Source organism: Eschrichtius robustus, chromosome 10 (genome assembly GCF_028021215.1).
Source record: "Eschrichtius robustus isolate mEscRob2 chromosome 10, mEscRob2.pri, whole genome shotgun sequence".
NCBI lineage: Eukaryota > Metazoa > Chordata > Mammalia > Artiodactyla > Eschrichtiidae > Eschrichtius > Eschrichtius robustus.
In genome coordinates, this window is record NC_090833.1 from 81,271,487 (window position 1) to 81,293,354 (window position 21,868).

At 42.7% G+C, this 21,868-nt stretch overlaps 1 protein-coding gene across 3 annotated transcripts in view; it reads right to left on the reverse strand.

Moving 5' to 3' along the window:
• UBAP2 (ubiquitin associated protein 2) overlaps window positions 1-9,037 on the reverse strand; it is a 125,210-nt gene extending 116,173 nt beyond the window's left edge. For all 3 annotated transcript variants that reach the window (XM_068552317.1, XM_068552316.1, XM_068552315.1), the window contains exon 1: window positions 8,946-9,037. The gene's annotated coding sequence lies outside the window, so the exon portion shown is untranslated. The remainder of the gene's footprint in view (window positions 1-8,945) is intronic.
• Between the last annotated feature and the right edge of the window lie 12,831 nt (window positions 9,038-21,868).

Genomic DNA, 21,868 nt, shown 5'->3' on the forward strand with positions numbered 1-21,868 from the left:
CTGTGCTCCGCAGCAAGAGAGGCCACGATGGTGAGAGGCCCGCGCACCGCGATGAAGAGTGGTCCCCGCTTGCCACAACTAGAGAAAGCCCTTGCACAGAGACAAAGACCCAACACAGCCAAAAATTAATTAATTAATTAATTAATTTTTTTAAAAAAAGGTACTAAATAGGGACTTCCCTGGTGGCGCAGTGGTTAGGAATCTGCCTGCCAGTGCAGGGGACATGGGTTCAAGCCCTGGTCCAGGAAGATCCCACATGCCGCAGAGCAACTAAGCCCGTGCGCCACAACTACTGAGCATGCGCTCTAGAGCCCGCGAGCCGCAACTACTGAAGCCCGCACACCTAGAGCCCATGCTCTACAAGAGAAGCCACCTCAATGAGAAGCCTGCGCACCACAACGAAGAGCAGCCCCCGCTCGCCACAACTAGAGAAAGCCCGCGTGCAGCAACGAAGACCCAATGCAGCCAAAAATAAATAAATAAATTTATTAAAAAAAAAAAAGGTACTAAATAAGCTTAGAATTTTTTTAAGAGGTCATCTGATCTTCAGCAATTCAAAGTATTTCACCAAGTAACTGATATTATACCAGGAAATTTCTCATCAAAATAAAATGAAATCTTGATTGGAGGGGAAAAACTAAGACGTTCATTAAGTTACAATAAAAAACTGACCCAAAGAAAATGTTTAATGCGACTAAATTACATTAAGAATAACTTTGGGGCTTCCCTGGTGGCACAGTGGTTGAGAGTCTGCCTGCTAATGCAGGGGACACGGGTTCGAGCCCTGGTCTGGGAAGATCCCACATGCCGCGGAGCAACTAGGCCCGTGAGCCACAACTACTGAGCCTGCGCGTCTGGAGCCTGTGCTCCGCAACAAGAGAGGCCACGATAGTGACAGGCCAGCGCACCGTGATGAAGAGTGGCCCCCGCTTGCCACAACTGGAGAAAGCCCTAGCACAGAAACGAAGACCCAACATAGCAATCAATCAATCAATCAATCAATCAATCTTTAAAAAAAAAAAAAAAAAAAAGAATAACTTTGTTTCTCTTTTACTAGTTGCTACAAATAAACTACCAAGTCAAGGCCAAACAAAAGATACAATAATATGGTAATCCAAATAACAGCAAATTCCAATAAAACTTAATTTTGAACATTCAAAATGTTTTAACATTCCACGTGTTTTAACAAAAGAAACAATTATAACTTCAGGAATTTGCCCATAATTGATCCTACAGGAATAACGCAGGAAAAGTAAGGCTCAGACTCCCAATACCTCAAGGAAGCCTTGCCCCGTACCTGGAATCAACTGGCAGTGCTTTCCTCTGTCACTCCCAACAGCATCCTCATTCCTAACTGCACTGTCTTCCCACTAGAATTAAGCACCTAGAGAACAGGGACAGTGCATTATTCATGTGTATCCCTAGCACCTAACAGTTGCTAACAAGTAGCAACAATAAATCTTCGTTCAAGTAAACACCTGTACAGTAGCATATATCATTAACAACAACAAAAAACTGTCATTCAGGCCTAATTTGGATTAACCTACATTCTGAGCATTTCAGAGAAATAAAACGTCATGAGAATATACTATCTAAAAAAGTTTTTATAAATGTAATAGTTTAGCTTCATTCCCACAACAAAAAGGAACTTTCACCAGTGTTTCAAAACTTGGAGTGGGCAAAGGAGTAACAGAACACTTTCAGTCTTCAAATGGCCCAAGAAAATTACACTTATCCTACAATAAACTGCAATTTACTTAACATTTCCAAGAATTATCTGAACTAAGTAACAGCAGTAGTTACCTCTTGCTTATCAGATCATCTGACTGGCAGTTACATCTGATAAATAATTGAGAAAATAATCACTTAAGAAATGGATTATCGGGACTTCCCTGGTAGTCCAGTGGGTAAGACTCCATGCTCCCAATGCAGGGGGCCTGGGTTCAATCCCTGGTCAGGGAACTAGATCCCACATGCATGCCGCAACTAGAAAAGATCCCGCATGCTGCAACGAAGATCCCGCAGCTAAGACCCGGTGCAGCCAAAATAAATAAGCATTAAAAATACTAGCCTAGGGGCTTCCCTGGTGGCGCAGTGGTTGAGAATCTGCCTGCTAATGCAGGGAACACGGGTTCGAGCCCTGGTCTGGGAAGATCCCACATGCCGCGGAGCGCTGGGCCCGTGAGCCACAATTACTGAGCCTGCGCGTCTGGAGCCTGTGCTCCGCAACAAGAGAGGCCACGATAGTGAGAGGCCCGCGCACCGCGATGAAGAGTGGCCCCCGCTTGCCACAACTAGAGAAAGCCCTCGCACAGAAACGAAGACCCAACACAGCCAAAAATAAATTAATTAATTAAAAAAAAAAAAAATACTAGCCTAAGCTCTAAAAAACAAAAAAGAAAGAAAGAAATGGATTATCATTCATTAGTGTACTTCAGTGACAATACCTAAATAGGGTAAATCAGAAACCCTGATTGAATAGGGAGTTATAAAAGACATTTTCTGAACAATTGGGAAAATCTGAATGTGGATTTATATCAGATTTTTATTGACATTATACATTTTAAAATAATTATTCACTTTCCTAGGTGTAATAATGTTATTGTGGCTGTTTGTAAGAGAAGCTTTTTGTTGTAAAGAGACACTTGCTAAGGAAATATTTAGGCATAAATGTCAAGATGTTTGCATTTCACTTTCAAATCATTCAGCCACAGAAGATAATGTGTGGAGTATATACAGAAAAAAATGTGGCAAAATATTAAGTAGTAACTCTACTTAAAAGGTACACATTATACTCTTTCAGCTTTTATAGATTTGAAAATTTTTTTTTTAATTGGAGGAAAGCAAACAGAAAAAAGAATTAAAACTGCAAAAGGACAGAAAAACAATAAACACCAGGCAAGTATAAGACCGTATGGCAGGACTTCCCTGGTGGCGCAGTGGTTAAGAATTCACCTGCCAGTGCAGGGGACACAGGTTCAATCCCTGGTCCACAAAGATCCCACATGCCCAGTAGCAACTAAGCCCATGTGCCACAACTGCTGAGCCTGTGCTCTAGAGACCGCAAGTCACAACTACGGAGCCCGCGTGCCACAATTACTGAAGCCCACGCACTAGAGCCTGTACTCTGCAACAAGAGAAACCACTGCAATGAGAAGCCCGCACACTGCAACCAAGAGTAGCCCCCGCTCACCGCAACTAGAGAAAGCCCGTGCGCAGCAACGAAGACCCAATGCAGCCAAAAATAAATAAATAACTTTTTTAAAAAAAGGTATGGCAGAAATATATCCAAAACATCCATAATTACCATAAACATGGTCTCCATGCTCCAGTTAAAAGAGAAGTTGGCAGCTTGTATTAAAAAGCAAAATCCAGCCGTGTGTTGTTCATAAAAGATCTACCTAAAACATCCCACTAGAATTGGCTAAAACTAAAAATTAAATCAATACCAAATGTTAGCAAGGATACGGAGCTCTTACCCATTCGGTCTTGCGAATTAAGTTCCAATGTCTATAGTATCCATTGTATGTACGAATTAAATTCTTCTGTAGGTGTCTAGAATGATACTAGCTATGGAACATCCTCAAGAGAATTGAGAAAATAGTCACTCAACTTTCTGTGTTCTGTGGTTCAAATGTGGCGCCTAATTAAGAACGACTGTACAATACTATGGAAAATAGTTTGGGATTACCTAGTAAAGTTACATACACCTCACACACAACCCAAAAATTCCACTCTCAGTTATACATAGTCTCAGCAAATTAGTTTACTGTACTTGTTTTGAGGTGGGGTGCAAATGTTCACAAGGGGAATGAGTATAATTTGTAATTGCAAAAAAACTGGAAATGAGACGAACATCCATCGCAATAGAATAAGATGTGGCATATCCTTACAATGGAATACCACACTACTGAAAATGATGGAGAGTTGTAAGAATCAATGTGGATGAATCTAAAACATGTAAAAGTATCAGAAGAATCATACAATCCCATTTAGATCAAGACTGAAAATGGGCAATACTAAACTATATATTGTTTATGGATACATACCAAGTAAACATTATTCTAAAAAATAATAAGGCCAAAATATAGGGTAATGATAACCCCTGGGAAAGAGAAAAAGTAACGCCTAGGATATGGGGATTTTAGGTAGCATTAATGTTCTATTTCTTGGTTGGTCATTTAACTCGTTTTTGAAAACTCTACACGTGTTTTTCTACCTCATATACCTCCTTTGGTGTGTACTCTTGTATTTTTCAATAAAAAATCAGTAAGTATGCAAAGTACAATCTCACTTTTTAAAAAGTATATACTTCACGTAGGGAAAAAAAGAAAGGATTTATTCTAAAATGTTAAAACCATTTTAAGTCTCCTTTTTTTCAAATTTTCTAAAATGTATTTTCTTATGTAAAAGAGTGCCAGCCAACCTGACTCAAAAACCAACTTTAAAATGGAAATTTGTAAATTAACTTGAAAAAAGAGAGGGAGAGGAACTGGTTTGGTATAGAAAACAACTTAAAGTGAGGCTTGTCAATCAATCCTAAAGCCAGTCACTTTTTTCCCAGACCCTATTTCAGTTAAACTTTTATTTTTTAAGCCCACTTATTCTCTTGCTTATGATCTGACAATGACAAACATTATATTATTATCAAATGAAAAATCCCAACCTTCAAAGAGCACACATTCCAGCTGTGTAGACATGCACAATACAGGTAGCACTATACACCTTCCCCAAGCCCATGAGATTGCAAAGATATTGCAGGTTTTCATCTGCTTGCTTGGGAAGCAGCATGTTACGGTGGCAAAGAGAGTCAGAAGGAATACAACCTCCTCAGTTGAGACTTGAGTGTTTTTGTATGGGGGTGAAGGAACAGAAGAAGGCAAAAAAAAAAAAAAAAAAAAAGAGAGAGAAAGAGAAAACAAGGGAAAGAGAGGAATAAGAGGAAAACAGAAAGAAGGAGGATGGGAGTGGAAAGAATTAAAGAAGGCAAAGAGAGAGAAAGACATTAATAAAGAGAAGCAACTCTGAGCTTCCAAAAGTCTTCATAGGTATATCTAGGACTGATTTGATGAGAAGATTAAGACAGGTAAAAATTTTTGAGTAAATATTAAAGCACTAAAGTATTTTGGGGGGAATTCCCTGGCAGTACAGTGGTTAGGATTCCACACTTCCACTGCAGAAGGCACGTGTTCGATCCCCGGTCGGGGAACTAAGATCCCACAGGCTGTGACACGGCCAAATAAAGTATTACTGGGTTGTGTATGTACAGCATAACTTTAAATGAGTAAGTTCCTATGTGACATCTTACTTAAAAAGTTAATTATAACACAAGAAACAAAGTTACAGCAACAGGTCTAAATCCAAATGAAATTCTCTCGTCTACAAATCCTTGAAAGTATTAGCATAATGAAATTTCTGACCTAATCAATCAAATATACATTCTTTTATTTTTAGAGTTCCAAATGAAGAAAAACAAGCAACACATTCCTAACAATCTTTAAAAGTAGAGCATTGCCTAGTCTAAAATGAAACACCTACTCCTTAGTCCAAGCCCTGTTTCATAAATTAATTCCAAATAGTTAACTGGGTTCCAATTTAATTGAGTTCATAACTCCAGTATGAAAATGAGTTTTCTGAAAATTGAAACTCACTGTAGTACACATGCTATGTCAGCCAGAAATTCACGAACCTGTTCTTCAATACCTAGGCCAAGAAATTTCACAACTAAAATAATGGGACTTCCCTGGTGGTGCAGTGGTTAAGAATCCGCCTGCCAATGCAGGGGACACGGGTTCGAGCCCTGGTCCGGGAAGATCCCACATGCTGCGGAGCAACTAAGCCCGTGTGCCACAAGTACTGAGCCTGCGCTCTAGAGCCCACGAGCCACAACTACTGAGTCCATGTGCCACAGCTACTGAAGCCTACTTGCCTAGAGCCGGTGCTCCGCAACAAGAGAAGCCACCACAATGAGAAGGCTGCTCACCGCAACGAAGAGTAGCCCCTGCTCACAGCAACTAGAGAAAGCCCGCTGCAGCAACGAAGACCCCACGCAGCCAAAAATAAATGAATATTTTTTTTAAAAAAACTAAAATAACTTTCTTTAAAAAGCACAGGAGGCACATCTTTGAAAGAAACACTGTCAAGAAAACAAACGAACGAAAAAAAAGGTAGGAGGGGGACTTGCCCGGCGGTCCAGTGGTTAAGACTCTGCGCTTCCACTGCAGGGGGCGCAGGTTTGATCCCTGGTGTGGGAACTAAGATCCCACATGCTGCGTGACATGGTCAAAAAATTAAAAAAATTTAAAAAAAAAAAAGAATAGGAAATTTCAGCATACATAGTTTGCATTATAATTGTCAAAACAAACCCAACTAATTTGGTCTTTGGACTTAAAAAAGAAAAAAAGGACTCCATCCCTAAATACTTATTTGATAGTTGGGTCAAAAATATTTCAAAACCTACCACAGGCTTCCAAAGTGATATTTCCTGTCTTTGCCTTACTTCAAGTTATATCTCCACTCTCCTTTTGGGGGAAAAAAAGAGAAAACAGCTGCTTTTGAGCTCTATCAGAGATCCACCATCTCACCAGTCAACACCACCAGTGCCACACTATTTAGCTTTTAAAGGACACTCCATATACTCAAATTAACAACCAAGAGCTAACTGGTAATTGCTGACTTACCGGTTGCCTCACAAGATAGATTTGTTTAACAGCAAAGGAACTTCACAGTCTGTGAATTCATGCAGACCATTTCTTTTGAGCAGGCATTAATCCTTTATAATACACTTACCCCCCCCAAAAAAGTGTCTTATAACAACAACAAAATCTTAACAGTTAAGTTGTCATTAAAAAAAGAAAAGAAAAAAAAAGAAAAAAAAAGGACTGAGGAATCAACACTTCAAAAGTAAAGGCTTCACTTCAGACCAGTTCAAACCTTCAAGACTGGTTTATACTCCCTATGTGTAGTTTATACTCAAGGGAGTAGACAGAGCAACCAGTTCCCATCAAAACACAGATACTGAAATAAACCCATTCTCCTCCATGTTCTCCTACCATTTCTCACCAAACAATAAAAGTCACTCAGGCTAATACCAAGAGACACTCCTGGTGAGCACTGCACAGGCTGCACCAGTTACGAGGAAAGGGAAGCAGACGTGTTACTGTTGTTCCAGCCTGGTTCTAAAGGCAGCTCCATGTGACTACTGCTGGTCCAGCCCACATTTAAAGAGAGAGGCCAGAGGAAACCAGAGCAGCAGGAAATAGGCAGGAGGGGCAACTACCACAACCCTTCCCCATGGCCTCATTCCCATGGCACCACTTCCACTCGTATTTCAGTCACAACAAAAACCTCCCTTCTCTCAATCATTTTAATTATCTAAGGTCAGAAACTACAAGGAAGCAGGCGGAGAAAATCAGAGCTGTGGGAAGCAAGAGGACAGGGGCGGGGGATAAATCTCACCACACATGTGAACTAGCCTTAAGGAGGAAAAATCAGGAGGAACACATTGCAAGCGAGCAGAAACGTAATGTGGGGAAAACTAATCACTTCTGCCTAATGATAAGTGAAGGCTCCACAGCAATGGGAGGGTAGCCCTAACCAAGGGGCTCTGCAGGTAGGTAAGAGACGCTGGTGCACTGGACGACCCTACCATCTCCAGAGTGGAACTCATTCCCTTTCCTGAGACAGACACCACCCGAGTCACCCAATCCCTAGGATGTAGGAGCGCTTAGGTATTATGTTCACCTTCCTTCCACTTCTGTTAGACAAACTGACACTAAAAATTATGAATGTACAATTCATGGTGAAAAGTGAGGAACACACTAACTACTGACATACCCCTTGGTTTAAAAAATTACTATCATAATCGAAGAGAAAATATAAAATAACTGGGTTCACCCAAAAAGTGAATTATATGCCCTTCAAATAAAAGATGATCTTTGGATATCTTATGGAGACCTCAGCTCTCAATTGTTAGGGCACAGAAGAGCAGAAGATAGTAAGCCTAAATAATGGTAGAGACACCTCGGATACAAGTAGAAACAATATCCAACAGAGGTGGAAGTAAACTACAGGACTATGTCAAACAAGAAATAACAGGAATAATGATGGAATCAACTCCTAGAGAGAACAAGGATAAACGAAGACCAGAGTGGTGAGACTAGTGATGGCACCTGAAATGCCTGGACAACTAATTAGATTGAAAATCCAGGGGAAAAGGTGGGAAAGCAGAGTGGGAAAGCGATTCAACGGCAAAGAAAACTGAGATGCAATGCACCAATTAAAGAATAACATTTGGAATAATGTTATAAAAGAGAGCGATTTAATTACAAAGCCCCTCTCAAACCTACACTAAAGAACTGTGACACAGCCAGACTACAGAAACTAGGACTGAGAAGGAAAACTGAGTCCCAAGTGTCTGACACCAAAGCCTTCCAGAATGAGGAGAAATAGAACTGAACTATGCCTCCGGCTAGCCGGGAAAGGCTAGAGTGTGCAGAAGTTGGGCTCTGAGATGTCCAGTCCCAGGACTAGCGACAGGCGTGAAAGCGGAAAGGTGGTCAGCGACAGCGTGGCGCGGGAGCGCGAGGGGACAGGCAGGGAGGGACAACGGTGGGAGAGAAAAACCACACTCTCCAGGGCACAAACCCGACGGGGGGGGAGGGGTAGGCGCCCCCTGGGGCTGGGTGGAGCCGGGCCGCCAAGGATCCGGGTAGGCAGGAAGGAGCACAGGACAACCCGCGGGGGAGAGGAAGGACAGCACCCAGGCCTGGGCAAACTGAGGACGCACGAAGCCGGCGAGGGAAGCTCGGCCAGATCTCACGGTGGGCGCTGGGGCAGTATGAAGGGGTCTGGAGGAAAGAAGAGCTGAACCCAGGACTACGAAGCGCAAGCTGCAGCACTCAGCGACCTGGAACGGGAAAGGAGAGAGAGAGGGTGCCAATTACCGCTGCTGCTCTCGCTGGACTCGGGACCCGCCGCCGCCGCCGCCGCCGCTCGTTACCTGCCAATGTGCCTCTTACAAAGCGGCGGCGGCAGAGGCGGTCCGGCCCGTCACGTGACCTCCACGTCACGCGCGAAGGAGGAGCCGCTGCACTTGGCTCGCTGCGGCGGCTCATCAGCCCGCCCACAGAGCGCGTCGCTTCCTTTAGCCGCCCCCGACGCCCACTGGGCGAGGCCAACAGCTCCGAGGTGCGGGGAGGTAAGCGGATGGAGCCAATAAGGGAGATTTAACGGAATTTCTCGTACTCGGAGTTATCAGGGACTTACTACCCACCGCATCCAGGATGCCCACAAGAGCAGCGTTGTCGCTCTGTGATGACCTCTCAAGGCACCCCAGGTCACTCCCCTGCGGCCGCTTTCCCCTCGTCACGTGATATGGTCCAACCACTCAAGACGACCCTAGCCTCCCAAACGTTGTGCGAGGGGGCCACGACTCCCAACCTGCTGCACAGCAAAGGCACCCACCACCACATCCTTCCCCTCCCGGGTTCGTAGATGGTGCGCCTGTGACCTCGGACCGAGGGAAGGCCGAGACGGAAAGAGGACAGGGTTAGCATCTGAGACTAATAACCTGGGACACCGCCAGGTGGCTGAGCGTGGTTCCTACTGGGAGATGTAGTCCCGGCGGGGGCGTGGGGTTCCGCTACCACGTTGCCGGGCTCACGCTCCGCCCCGCCCTGCTGCGCGGGAAAATGCCAACGGCTCGCAAAGGTTGCCGCGGCACCCACCTGGCTTCAAGCAGCATCTCCACGGGGCGGGAGGAGCCTCGCAGCTTCGGTCCTGTTGAATGTGGGCTCGAATTCTGCATCCCCAAGCCCCTTCTGCCTGAAAACACTAACATTTATTGAAAGCCCACTCGTTGTCGGTCGTTTATACAACCAATTTTATTAAATCATAGAATCAACCCTTTGAGGCAGGGATTGTCCCGGTTTTAAGCGTAGGGAAAGCATTCGGTTTCCTGGCTGAAGAGACCCAAACCAGGTTTTCTATCTCCAAACAATGAATAACCCGCCTTGCAAAATGACCTCACCTGTTTTAACTCCAGGAATTAGGCATAAAGAAGAAGATAATGGTTTATAATTGTAGCATAGTATTTTAAAGTTTAAAGTATTTTCTCATTTACTGGCCTATTTGATCCTCAAAGGCCGTATCCGAGACTGGTTAGACACACAGACTTCGGAGTCCACCAGACCTTACCTCAATTCGAGCTTTTCTTTGTGATAACACCACTTCACCTGCTTGTGAAATTAAATGAGATTACGTGAACTACCACTTTGGCACAGAATAAACCCTCAGTAAGTATTAGTAATTATTTTCACACCCTGTATGCATCCTTTGGGCACAACAGGTCTAAGTAAAGATGAGAAGGGAGTTAGCATATAGTGATCTTTGTGTAGGGCACTATGCTAATTACTAACTTGCTAGTTTCAATAATAGACTAGTTGCAGATTAAATTACTTGATGAAAAACACTTGGAACCTTAATGTCCTGCTCAGTTCAGGGGAAGCCTTTGTTATTCATCTGCATTGATCAAAGAACGCTCAGGCTGTGCCTTTAACAAACAATTTATTATCATGACCATTCATGTGTAGATGTATCTTATCTCTCTTTTGACAGTGAGCTAGGATTTTGTCTGGTCAATTCAGTCTTTCTCCTTTTTGTATTCCTGCCGTACAGAAAGGTGTGGGAGAGTCTAAGATGAAAATCACCCTTGAGAAGCAAAGACTTAATGAAAAGAGCATAAGAAAACACTTCCAAAAGGATGTATATAAACCTGATAACAGCTGTATCTGAGAAGTCGGAAAGAGGGTTTGTGATTGAGGGTGCTAGTGAAATCTATAATGTTTTAATTTTCTACACGGAGTAGTACTGGTGTTTTAATTAAAGATTAACTTTAAGAAAAGAGAGACCAGGGACTTCCTTGGTGGGACAGTGGTTAAGAATCCACCTGCCAGTGCAGGGAACACAGGTTCGATCCCTGGTTCGGGAAGATCCCACGTGCCGCGGAACAACTAAACCCGTGCACCACAACTACTGAGCCTGCACTCTAGAGCCCACGAGCCACAACTACCGAGCACACGTGCCACAACTACTGAAACACGCATGCCTAGAGCCCGTGTTCCACAACAAAAGAAGCCACGCAATGAGAAGAAGCACGTTCACCGCAAGGAAGAGTAGACCCCTCTCGCCGCAGCTAGAGAAAGACTGCGCGCAACAACGAAGACCCAAGGCAGCCAAAAGTAAATAAATAAATAAATACGTTTAAAAAAAAAAAAAAGAATGGAATGGGAAAAATAATAATTTTACAATGTAGAGACTTGACAGACACCACCTTAACCAGGTGGCCAAGGTTACCAGCACAGTAAGAAGTCATGTTGAAAAAATAGAAATAAAAATAGAAAAATTAAAATTAAATTAAAAATGAAATTTTAATTAAAAAATAAAAAATTTTAAAATCATGTTGATATCATGTACACCCTGATATGAGGCAATGTGAAGGGCACATCTCTGTGGTATTCTTCCCCAAAATCTATCACCTGAGTGTTATTGTAAGAAAATAGCAGACAAACCCAAACTGAAGAACATTATACAAAATACCTGACCAGTACTATACAAGTGGGTCAAAGTTATAAAGAACATGCAAAAACTGATAAATTGATGCAGATCAGAAGAGACTAATGACAACTAAATGCAATGTGGGATCCTGGTCTGGATTCTGGGATAGAAAAGGGAAATTAATGGAAAAAGTGGGGACATCTGAATAAAGTCTGTAGCTTAAAGGTTTTGTTCATTTCTTACCAGGATTACAGAAAATGTTAACATTCAAAGAAGCTAGATGAAAGGTATACAGAAACTCTCTTTTCTATCTTTGCAGCTCTTCTTTAAGGCTTAAATTATTTCAAGATAGGGCTTCCCTCATGGTGCAGTGGTTAAGAATCTGCCTGCCAATGCAGGGGACACGGGTTCAAGCCCTGGTCTGGGAAGATCCCACATGCCGCAGAGCAACTAAGCCCGTGAGCCACAACTACTGAGCCCTTGTGCCACAACTACTGAAGCCCGCATGCCTAGAGCCTGTGCTCTGCAACAAGAGAAGCCACCACAGTGAGAAGCCCGCGCACCGCAATGAAGAGCAGCCCCCGCTCGCCGCAACTAGAGAACGCCCGTGCACAGCAATGAAGACCCAATGCAGCCAAAAATAAATAAAATTAAAAAAAAAAAAAATTATTTCAAGATAATTTTTTTAAAAAGGCTGGTCACAATCGACTAAACTGAATTCTTTTTTTTTTTAATTATTTATTTATTTTTGGCTGCATTGGGTCTTTGTTGTTGCACGCAGGCTTTCTCTAGTTGTGGTGAGAGGGGGCTACTCTTTGTTGCGGTGTGCGGACTTCTCATTGCGGTGGCTTCTCTTGTTGTGGAGCACGAGCTCTAGGTGTGTGGGCTTCAGTAGTTGTGGCACGCAGGCTCAGTAGTTGTGGCTCACAGGCTGTAGAGCGCAGGCTCAGTAGTTGTGGCACATAGGCTTAGTTGCTCCACAGCATGTGGGATCTTCCCAGACCAGGGATCGAACCTGTGTCCCCTGCATTGGCAGGTGGATTCTTAACCACTGTGCCACCAGGGATGTCCTAAACTGAATTCTTGACCCACGAATACATCTAGATCTGCAGGTTGAAAAAACTGAATTAATACAAGCAAATACTTAGAACATTGTCTGGCATGCTGTAAGTGCTTAACAAATATTAGCTAATACTAAGATCCAGTAATATTGTTAATTTTCTGCCAGGTTAATTTTTTCTTTTGTTCAAACAGACTTGCCTTTAGTGGCTGAAAATACATGGGCCTCAATATAGAATGTCATGTATCATCTGTACGGACCAGAGTCCAGACTAAAGTAGGAGAGACAGAGACTAATTTAGCATAACAAAATAGTTCATCATAACTCTCAAAGTTGTTATGCCTAAAATACTGGGGGCAAACTGAGATATCCCAGTTTCAATATATACTCTTCCTAGCATTAAGGTAGCAGGAAAAAACTTCCTAAAAAGACCCAGAGGGACAGAAAAAAGTTAATTAAGGAGTCTAAGCTAGACTTCTACAAACAGCCACCACTGTGAAAGGAGCTTGCTTGTTGTCTACTTCTAAGAGACAGATCATGTCTCAGCAGACAGTAGTTACAAGTAAGTAGTGAGGGGGCTTCCCTGGTGGCACAGTGGTTAAGAATCCACCTGCCAATGCAGGGGACACGGGTTCGATCCCTGGTCCGGGAAGATCCCACATGCCGCAGAGCAACTAAACCCGTGCGCCACAACTACTGAGCCTGTGCTCTAGAGCCCATGAGCCACAACTACTGCACCTGCGTGCCACAACTACTGAAGCCCACGCGCCTAGAGCCTGTGCTCCGCAACAAGAGAAGCCACCGCAGTGAGAAGCCTGCGCACCACAACGAAGAGTAGCCCCCGTTCGCCGCAACTAGAGAAAGCCCACGCGCAGCAATGAAGACCCAACACAGCCAAAACTAAATAAATAAATAAAAAGAAAAAAAGGTAAGTAGTGGGATGGGACTTCCTTTGTGGTCCAGTGGATAAGACTCCGAGCTCCAATTCAAGGGGCCTGGGTTCGATCCCTGGTCGGGGAACTAGATTCTGCATGCATGCCACAACTAAGAAGTCTGCGTGCCGCAATTAAAAAAAAACAACAAATAATCCTGCGTGCTGCAACGAAGATCCTGCCTGGGGCAACTGAGACCCGGCGCAGCCAAATAAATAAATAAATATTTTAAAAAAAAAGTAAGTAGTGAGACAATTTATTACCAATCTGGGGGAAAGATTTAGAGCCACACTGCACTCTCTGTACCAAAATGGTTTAAAGATAAGGGGGTAAATATTTATTGTCTGTCAGGCACAGTGCTATATATGTCCATCTTATTTTTATCCCAATTACAAATATTCAAGGTAGATATGAAGATTTTACAGAACAGAGAGGAGAGGACACCTTAAATAGCAGACCCAGTATTCTAAACTATGACTTCAAAGCCTGCTCTTTCCACTAAACCAGGCCGCCACTCAGCTTGGTTTAGCAAAAAACCAGCCTGATTTACTGAACAAGAATTGTCATTTTTTTAAAATAGCAAACCTTGGGACTTCCCTGGTAGTCCAGTGGTTGAGAATCCGCCTTCCAATGCAGGGGACATGGGTTCGATCCCTGGTTGGGAAACTAAAATCCCACATGCCGTGGGGCAACTAAGCCCACACGCCACAACTAGAGAGCCTGCACACTGCAACTAGAGAAGCCCGTGCACCACAATGAAGACCCGGTGTAGCCAAAATAAAATAAATAATTTTTAAAAATTTAATTTAAATAAATAAGTAAAATAGAAACGCTTGAAGGAAACAAATATTCAAGGCATGGAGAGGCAGAAAGGAAGCAATAAACAGATAAAACAACTCTTAAATAGAAAACTTCTTTATGTAACATTAAAAAAAAAGATAAACAATAGATGGAGGAAACAAATTTTTGAATGTCTAATATTTTTACCATTAAAAAACCTCATACAGGGACTTCCCTGGTGGTGCAGTGGATAAGACTCCGCACTCCCAATGCAGGGGGCCTGGGTTCAATCCCTGGTCAGGGAACTAGATCCCACATGCATGCCACAACTAAGAGTTCGCATGCCACAACTAAGGAGCCCACGTGCCGCAACTAAGGAGCCCTGGAGCCGTGACTAAGGCACCTGCCTGCCACAACTAAGACTCAGTGCAACCAAATAAATTAAGTAATAGGTAAATATTTTTTTTAAAAAAAAGCTCATACAAATTGAGAACCCTGAAATTTCTTTAGATAAGAGGACAAAGCATACCAACAATTCCTAAAGAGGGAATAGAGCCCATCAACAAACATATGGGAAGATGTTTGTCTCACAATTTTTTAAGTTGAAAGTTATAACAATAATATGCATTTTGCCTACCAAATTAATAAGGAGTGAAAATAATGGTGTTACTTAATGCTAATCAGTGTTTCATAAAAGAGGCACTCTCTTATTTGCCTAATAGAAATATATGTTGGCATAAAACCTTTTGGAAAGCAAAAAGTTATAATATATTAAAACTCCTTCATCCAAAGCAATTCTGGTACTCTGCCCTAAGGAAATAATTTTAAATATGGAAAACTGTTATGCCGAAAAAAACATTTCTCACAGCTTTATTTATAACAGCAAAAAATTGGAAGCATCTTCCACGTCTGACTGTAGAGGAATGGTTAAGTAAATTATGGCATTCTTACTAGATCCCACACTATGCAGCCTTTATAAATAACATTTACAAAGAACATGCCAGGATATGGGGAAATGCTTGCTATATACTGCTAGGTATAAAAAGCCAAAACCAAATCTGCTGAGTGAATGTAACTATGTAAGAACACTGTGCATAGGAAAAGCTATAAAAATACATCAAAAGAATATTAATATGGACCATGTTTAGATAATGGGATTGTAGGTAACACTTTCTCATTTTCACTTCTGTATTTTCAAATTGCCTTTAATACACAAGTCTTTTATGACTTAAAAAATGTTTAAACAGGGACTTCCCTGGCAGTCCAGTGGTTAAGACTCCACGCTTCCACTGCAAGGGGTGCGGGTTCGATCCCTGGTCGGGGAACTAAGAAAACTAAGAACTAAGATCCCTCATGCCGCACAGCGCAGCCAAAAAAAAAAAAAAAAAAGTTTAAACAAAGCATTTAGAGCTGGGATATTGAACGCTGTATGCTTTAAGAGAGGAATCCAAGATATATAAATATGAATATAATAACAAGAGAAGACTGAATTTCTAGGGTGGTATTATAGGCTGAATTATGTCTCCTTCAAATTCATATGCTGAAGTCCTAACCACTAGTAGTATTACAGAATGTGACTGTATTTGGAGACAGGGTCTTTAAAGAGGTAATTAAGGTTAAATGAGGTCACTGGGGTGAGCAGTAATCCAATATGACTTAGGTCCTTATAAGAACATTAGTGAGAGAGGAAAGACCATGTGAAGATAAAGGGAGAAGATAGCCATCTGTAAACCAAGGGGAGAAGTCTCAGGAAAAAAACAAAAACAAAAAACAATGCTGCCAACATCTTGATCTTGGACTTCTCCTGAACTGTGAGAAAATAGAGTCCTGTTGTTTAAATCACCTAGTCTATGGTACTGTCCTAGAGCAGTCCTAACAAACTAGTACACATGGGATGTTAGAGCACTACTAAGCAGGAAGAATATGGACTGGCAAAGAATTGCCTTCCTTCCCCTTGGAAGAGATTTGTTTTCATTCTGGTAATTGCATAGTTGGGGAAGTAGAAAGACCTAGGACCGTTACTGTCTGATGAAGAACAGGACACCCTGTTAGAATAAAAAATAATAAAAAAAAAGAACAGGACACCCCACACACACCTTGTACCCAAGCTTCATTGGTCCTCAAGGTCAGAGACCTCACTTAATGCATAAATGTTTCCTTCAAAGATAATTGTATATCCATCCTTTATAGATTAAGTACATTTTAAATGTATAGAGAAATTATATTTTTAAAACACACCACTCCTCTGTTCAAAAATCAACATGGTACTTTGAAAATAAGCATAAAATAACTCTGACTTTTTCTCAAAGCGTTCCACAGTCCAGTTCGTACTACCTGCTCCACTTTATTTCTCTCTCCTACCCATTGGAGCCCCTCCACTCCTGCATCCCAAGACCTTCATGACTCCCTACCTTCACTATCCGCCCAATACCTACACTTCCACAAGGTAGATCTCACCTCCTCTCCAGGCCCACCTCTCCAGGGAATCCCAGCCCTCCTTAATCCAGTCTCACAGTATTATTAACTCTTCATATGTGTGGGTCTTGCTACTCTAACAGACTATAAATTAGCAGAAAATCGCATCTGGTACTTGTTCTAAATTCCCTCATGGTCTAGCCCTCATGAGACTCAGAGGAGTGACTCAGTAAATACTTGTGGTTTAAAGAGAAAAGAAGGAAAACTAATATTTATTGAGCCCATGTGAAGTGCCAGGCCCAGTGCAAGATGTTTTATAGAAATTACTTTACTTTTCCACAGCAACTCTGAAGTACCATCATCATCATCATCATCACCCCTCAGAAAGAGTTAATTCAAAACATACTGCTAACAAGTTGCAGAGTCAGGATTAAAACCCAGGTCTCCCTAACTCCAAACATAGTGCTTTATTTTCTCCAAAATCATTAGTATTTTTGTCTGCCTCTCCCCATGAGACTGTAAGTTTCTAGAGACAAGGGAGCATGTCTTTTCATGTCTGAATTTCTAGCTCATAGCAAGCATACTCAATATTTTTAAAATGAAGAGTGATACTTTCAATGGTTATCTTTTAAAATTCTGTTTTTCACATTTTTTAAAATAGATTTTATTTATTTATTTATTTATTGGCTGTGTTGGGTCTCATTGCTGTGTGAGGGCTTTCTCTAGTTGCAGCAAGCGGGGGCTACTCTTCGTTGCGGTGCGAGGACTTCTCATTGTGGTGGCTTCTCTTGTTGCAGAGCACAGGGTCTAGGAGCGCAGGCTTCAGTAGTTGTTGCACACGGGCTTCAGTAGTTGTGGCTTGCAGGCTCTAGAGCACAGGCTCAGTAGTTGTGGCGCACAGGCTTAGTTGCTCCGTGGCATGTGGGATCTTCCCGGACCAGGGCTCGAACCTGTGTCCCCTGCATTGGCAGGCGGATTCTTAACCATTGTGCCACAAGGGGAGCCCTTCACTTCTACGTTTTGCTTACAAGGGAGATGCAGAAATCAATACATACCCGCCTGCGTGTCCAAATTATAACTCAGCAGATTCTAGAGATGGAAAGAATACAAGGCAAGTTTGACCTTGGGTTTATTGTATGCCCACTATGTGCCTAGCTTTGCTCTGGGCTCTGTGAACAATTAAAAACAAAAAACCTGATACAGTGCTTCACTGTAGTAGGTGATAAATAAATGTCTACTGAGAAGAGGAAGAGAGAGACTTCCCTGGTGGTCCAGTGGTAAAGAATCCGCTTTCCAATGCAGGGGACACGGGTTCAATCCCTGGTCGGGGAACTAAGATCCCACATGCTGTGGGGCAATGGAGCCCACGCGCCACAACTACTGAGCTTGCGCACTTCAATGAGAGAGCCCACGTGCTGCAAACTACAGAGCCCATGCACTCTGGAGCCTGCTCGCCACAACTAGAGAGAGAAAACCAGCACGCCACAACTAGAGAGAAGCCTGTGAGCCACAACGAAAGATCCAGCATGCCTCAACTAAGACCTGACGCAGCCATTAAAAACAAAGAAGGAAGAAAAAGAAAAGGAAGAGAGACAGACTAGGGGAAGGTGGGTTGCCAAATATTCCAGGCAGGGGAAATTGTGTGAACAGCAGGCAGAGGGGGAAATAAATGCAAGGTAGGCTCAAAGACCAGTTTGGCTAAAGGGGGAGTTCTTTGGGGATCAGTGTAGTGGATGATAAAATTATAGAGGTCAGTAGCATCTGATTGTATAGTATCTTGATGCTAAGCTAAGGAATTTATTTCTTCCTATTACTCATCCCAGCTAAAATTCACTTTCCAGAGGAATTGGAATGTCAATTGGGTTTCTAGAAGCAGAAAAGCCTCCTTAGAGACGCTGAGGAATTAAGATCTAATGGTGGAATGACAGGTGGAGGGGTGGATATTTTAGATGAGGAGGCCACCCCCTCAGACCTTCTGCTGATATGGCGCCAGTTCTGCCAACTTGAGGGTGGGCAGCTGTGCTCGCTAAAGAAAGAATATTTTCACTCAGCACTCACTTGCCTGTCAATTTTCAGTTCCTGAGTAAACTTAGGCAAAACTTTCCTATTGAGCTTCCAAGAACATGCACTTGGTAGTCGCCAGGAGAAATCTGCTCTGACGAGGATGAGGAAAATTCCCAGCCTGGCTGTGGAAGAAAGTGCACCTCCCATAGCACACAGGCAGGGGAGGTAGGGGGCTTAATAACCTGTTCAGCCCAGACCTTCCCTGACATTCCGCCAGCCAAACACTAATCTCCCAGCAGCTTGGGCCTTGTTCTGGGCCAAAGATAGTTCAGTATGGCCTTTTGCAGGGACAGAATGGCTACACCTGTTGGCTTCTTAAAGTAGGATCAAATGTCTTTGGGGTGAAGGACAAAACCACAGTGCTTCTCAACATTTCTGATACCGGGCTCTGCTCTAGGGGAAATTGTGAAGTAGGTCATGGATCTGGGAAATGACTTGTGAGCTCTTCTCCTTCAGCTTCCTGGCAGGCAAGGAAACATTATCCTTATTGTAAAAAGGAGGATCTGAGGCCCAGAGAGATTAGCTGTTATGCTTTCCTCTCCCTAGGCTGCCTCTTTGATAAACAATTATTGTTGCCTACTAAATGAATGCCTGAGGCTAAATTGGACAATGGGAGACAATGAATCAGATTCTGTCCTCAAGGCTTTCATAATCTATTAGGGAAACAGATATGTCAATTCTTTTTTCTCCAGCTTTGTTGAGATATAATTGACATGTAACATTGTATAAATTTAAGATATACAATGTGATGATTTGATACACATATATGTTGCTGAATGTTTACCACAATAAGGTTAGTTAACAAGTCCTTCACCTTACATTATTACCATTTTGTGGGGTTTATGTTTGTTTGTTTGTTTGTTTTGGCGGCACTGTGTGGCCTGCGGGAGGGATCTTTGTTCCCAGACCAGGGATTGAACCTGTGCCCTGCAGTGGAAGCGCAGAGTCCTAACCACTGGCCTGCCAGAAAATTCCCTCTTTTGTGGTGTTGTTATGGTGAGAACATGAAAGCTCCACTCTCATAGCAGCTTTAAGTATACAAGACAGTATTGTTAACTGTAATCACCATACTGTACATTAGATCTTCGGAACTTATTTTCTTTTTTCTTTTTTTTTAAAAATTTTTAAATTTTTATTTTTGGCTGTTTTGGGTCTTCGTTTCTGTGCGAGGGCCTTCATTTAGTTGTGGCGAGCGGGGGCCACTCTTCATCGCAGTGCGCAGGCCTCTCACTGTCGCGGCCTCTCTTGTTGCGAAGCACAGGCTCCAGACACGCAGGCTCAGTAGTTGTGGCTCACGGGCCTAGTTGCTCTGCGGCATGTGGGATCCTCCCAGACCAGGGCCCGTGTCCCTTGCATTGGCAGGCAGACTCTCAACCACTGCGCCACCAGGGAAGCCCCGGAACTTATTTTCTTATAACTTCAAGTTTGTATCCTTGACCAACATCTCCTCCATGTAAATCCTTCCAGTGTAGGAAAATACTAGAGAATTAATTATGCCAGAGGAGATGGGGTTGGGGTACCAGCTAAGACCTCAGAGAGGAGAAACTATGCAAGCAGGATGTGAAAAAATGGAGATGCCTCTGGGTTAGAAAGGAGTAGGGGGGCATTCCTGGTAGGGAAGGGACTCCAGCATGGGCAAAGGTCGAAGACAAGACAGTGCAGAGCAAGTTCAGGGGAAGGTAAATGGCCCCATGAGGCTGGATATAGGGGTACAGAATGCAGTAATAGTGATTAAGCTGGAAACATGAAGGACCTAGATAAAATTTAGAATTTTATCTTGAATGCTGGAAGATATGGCAGGGATTTCAGCAGAAATGTGCTTTAAAAAAATAATAAATTATGGTGGCATTGTGGAGGATGACTGAACTGATAATGTTATGGACATTCCCACTCTCCTCATCCTCAGTCTGGAGATTTCAGGCCTCCCTGACCAATTTACCCCTTTATCTAACCTGCTCCCAGATTTCTTCAGAAAAGGCACGAGAGTCTGACAACAGCTCAAATAGTGCCCACCTCTTACTTCCCTCCCAAATTAATTTAGTCAGGTTCTTTAGGTGGCAAGGAACTAAATAACACTAAAATTACTTTCATTCATCTATGCCAGAAGAATTTATTGAGTACATATTATGTGCCAGGTATTATTTTCATGGAGCTTACAGTCTAGTAAGGAAACCAGGGTGTGCTGGAGCTGGCTCCGGTGGGCTCATGAGAGCCAATTGCTAAATTTTCAGAAATTTTGCAAGTCCTCAAAAATTAAATTACATAAACTTAAAATTAAATAAGTTATATAAAAATAAAGATAATAAATATTCCAATTCATTGCCTTCTAATAATTTTACTATTATCTATGCTATTGTATCTGTGTGGTGGAAAAACTATATAATGGTGTGCTACTGTGCATTTCTTCCTAACTCATGTTCAATGACATCATTGTTGGCAGCTTGAAATAGGCTATGGTGGGAGTATTTACCCACAGAAATCAGCAAATGCTACAAATCAGGGCTAGTTTGGGTCATTGTCTAGACTTAAGAAAGTGATGGAGAAAATATGAATAATGCATATTAAAAGTGTGTCTGTAGCTGTTACATTGTGGACACCACAAAAGTTAAATAAATATTTTTCCACCATTCAAAAACTATTATTCAGGGACTTCCCCAGTGGTCCAGTGGTTAAAAATCCGCCTTCCAATGCAGAGGACACGGGTTCGATCCCTGGCCGGGGAACTAAGATCCCACATGCCACAGGGCAACTAAACCTGCATGCCACAACTAGAGAGCCCGCACTCTGCAACTACTGAGCCCGCACACTTTGGAGCCCACACGCCACAAGTAGAGAGAAGCCCTTGCACCACAACGAAGATCCCGTGTGCCGGCAACTAAGACAAATAAATAAATTTGTCAAATAAATAAATAAAAAGCTATTGTTCAATTCAGCAAGTAAGTTGCTCACTTCTCTGATGAATGAGAGAAGTTCCTACACTTTCCTCTCATTTACTGTGTGATAAGAAGTATACACATGTTGGGAATTCCAGGGTGGTCCAGTGGTTAGGACTCTGCACTTC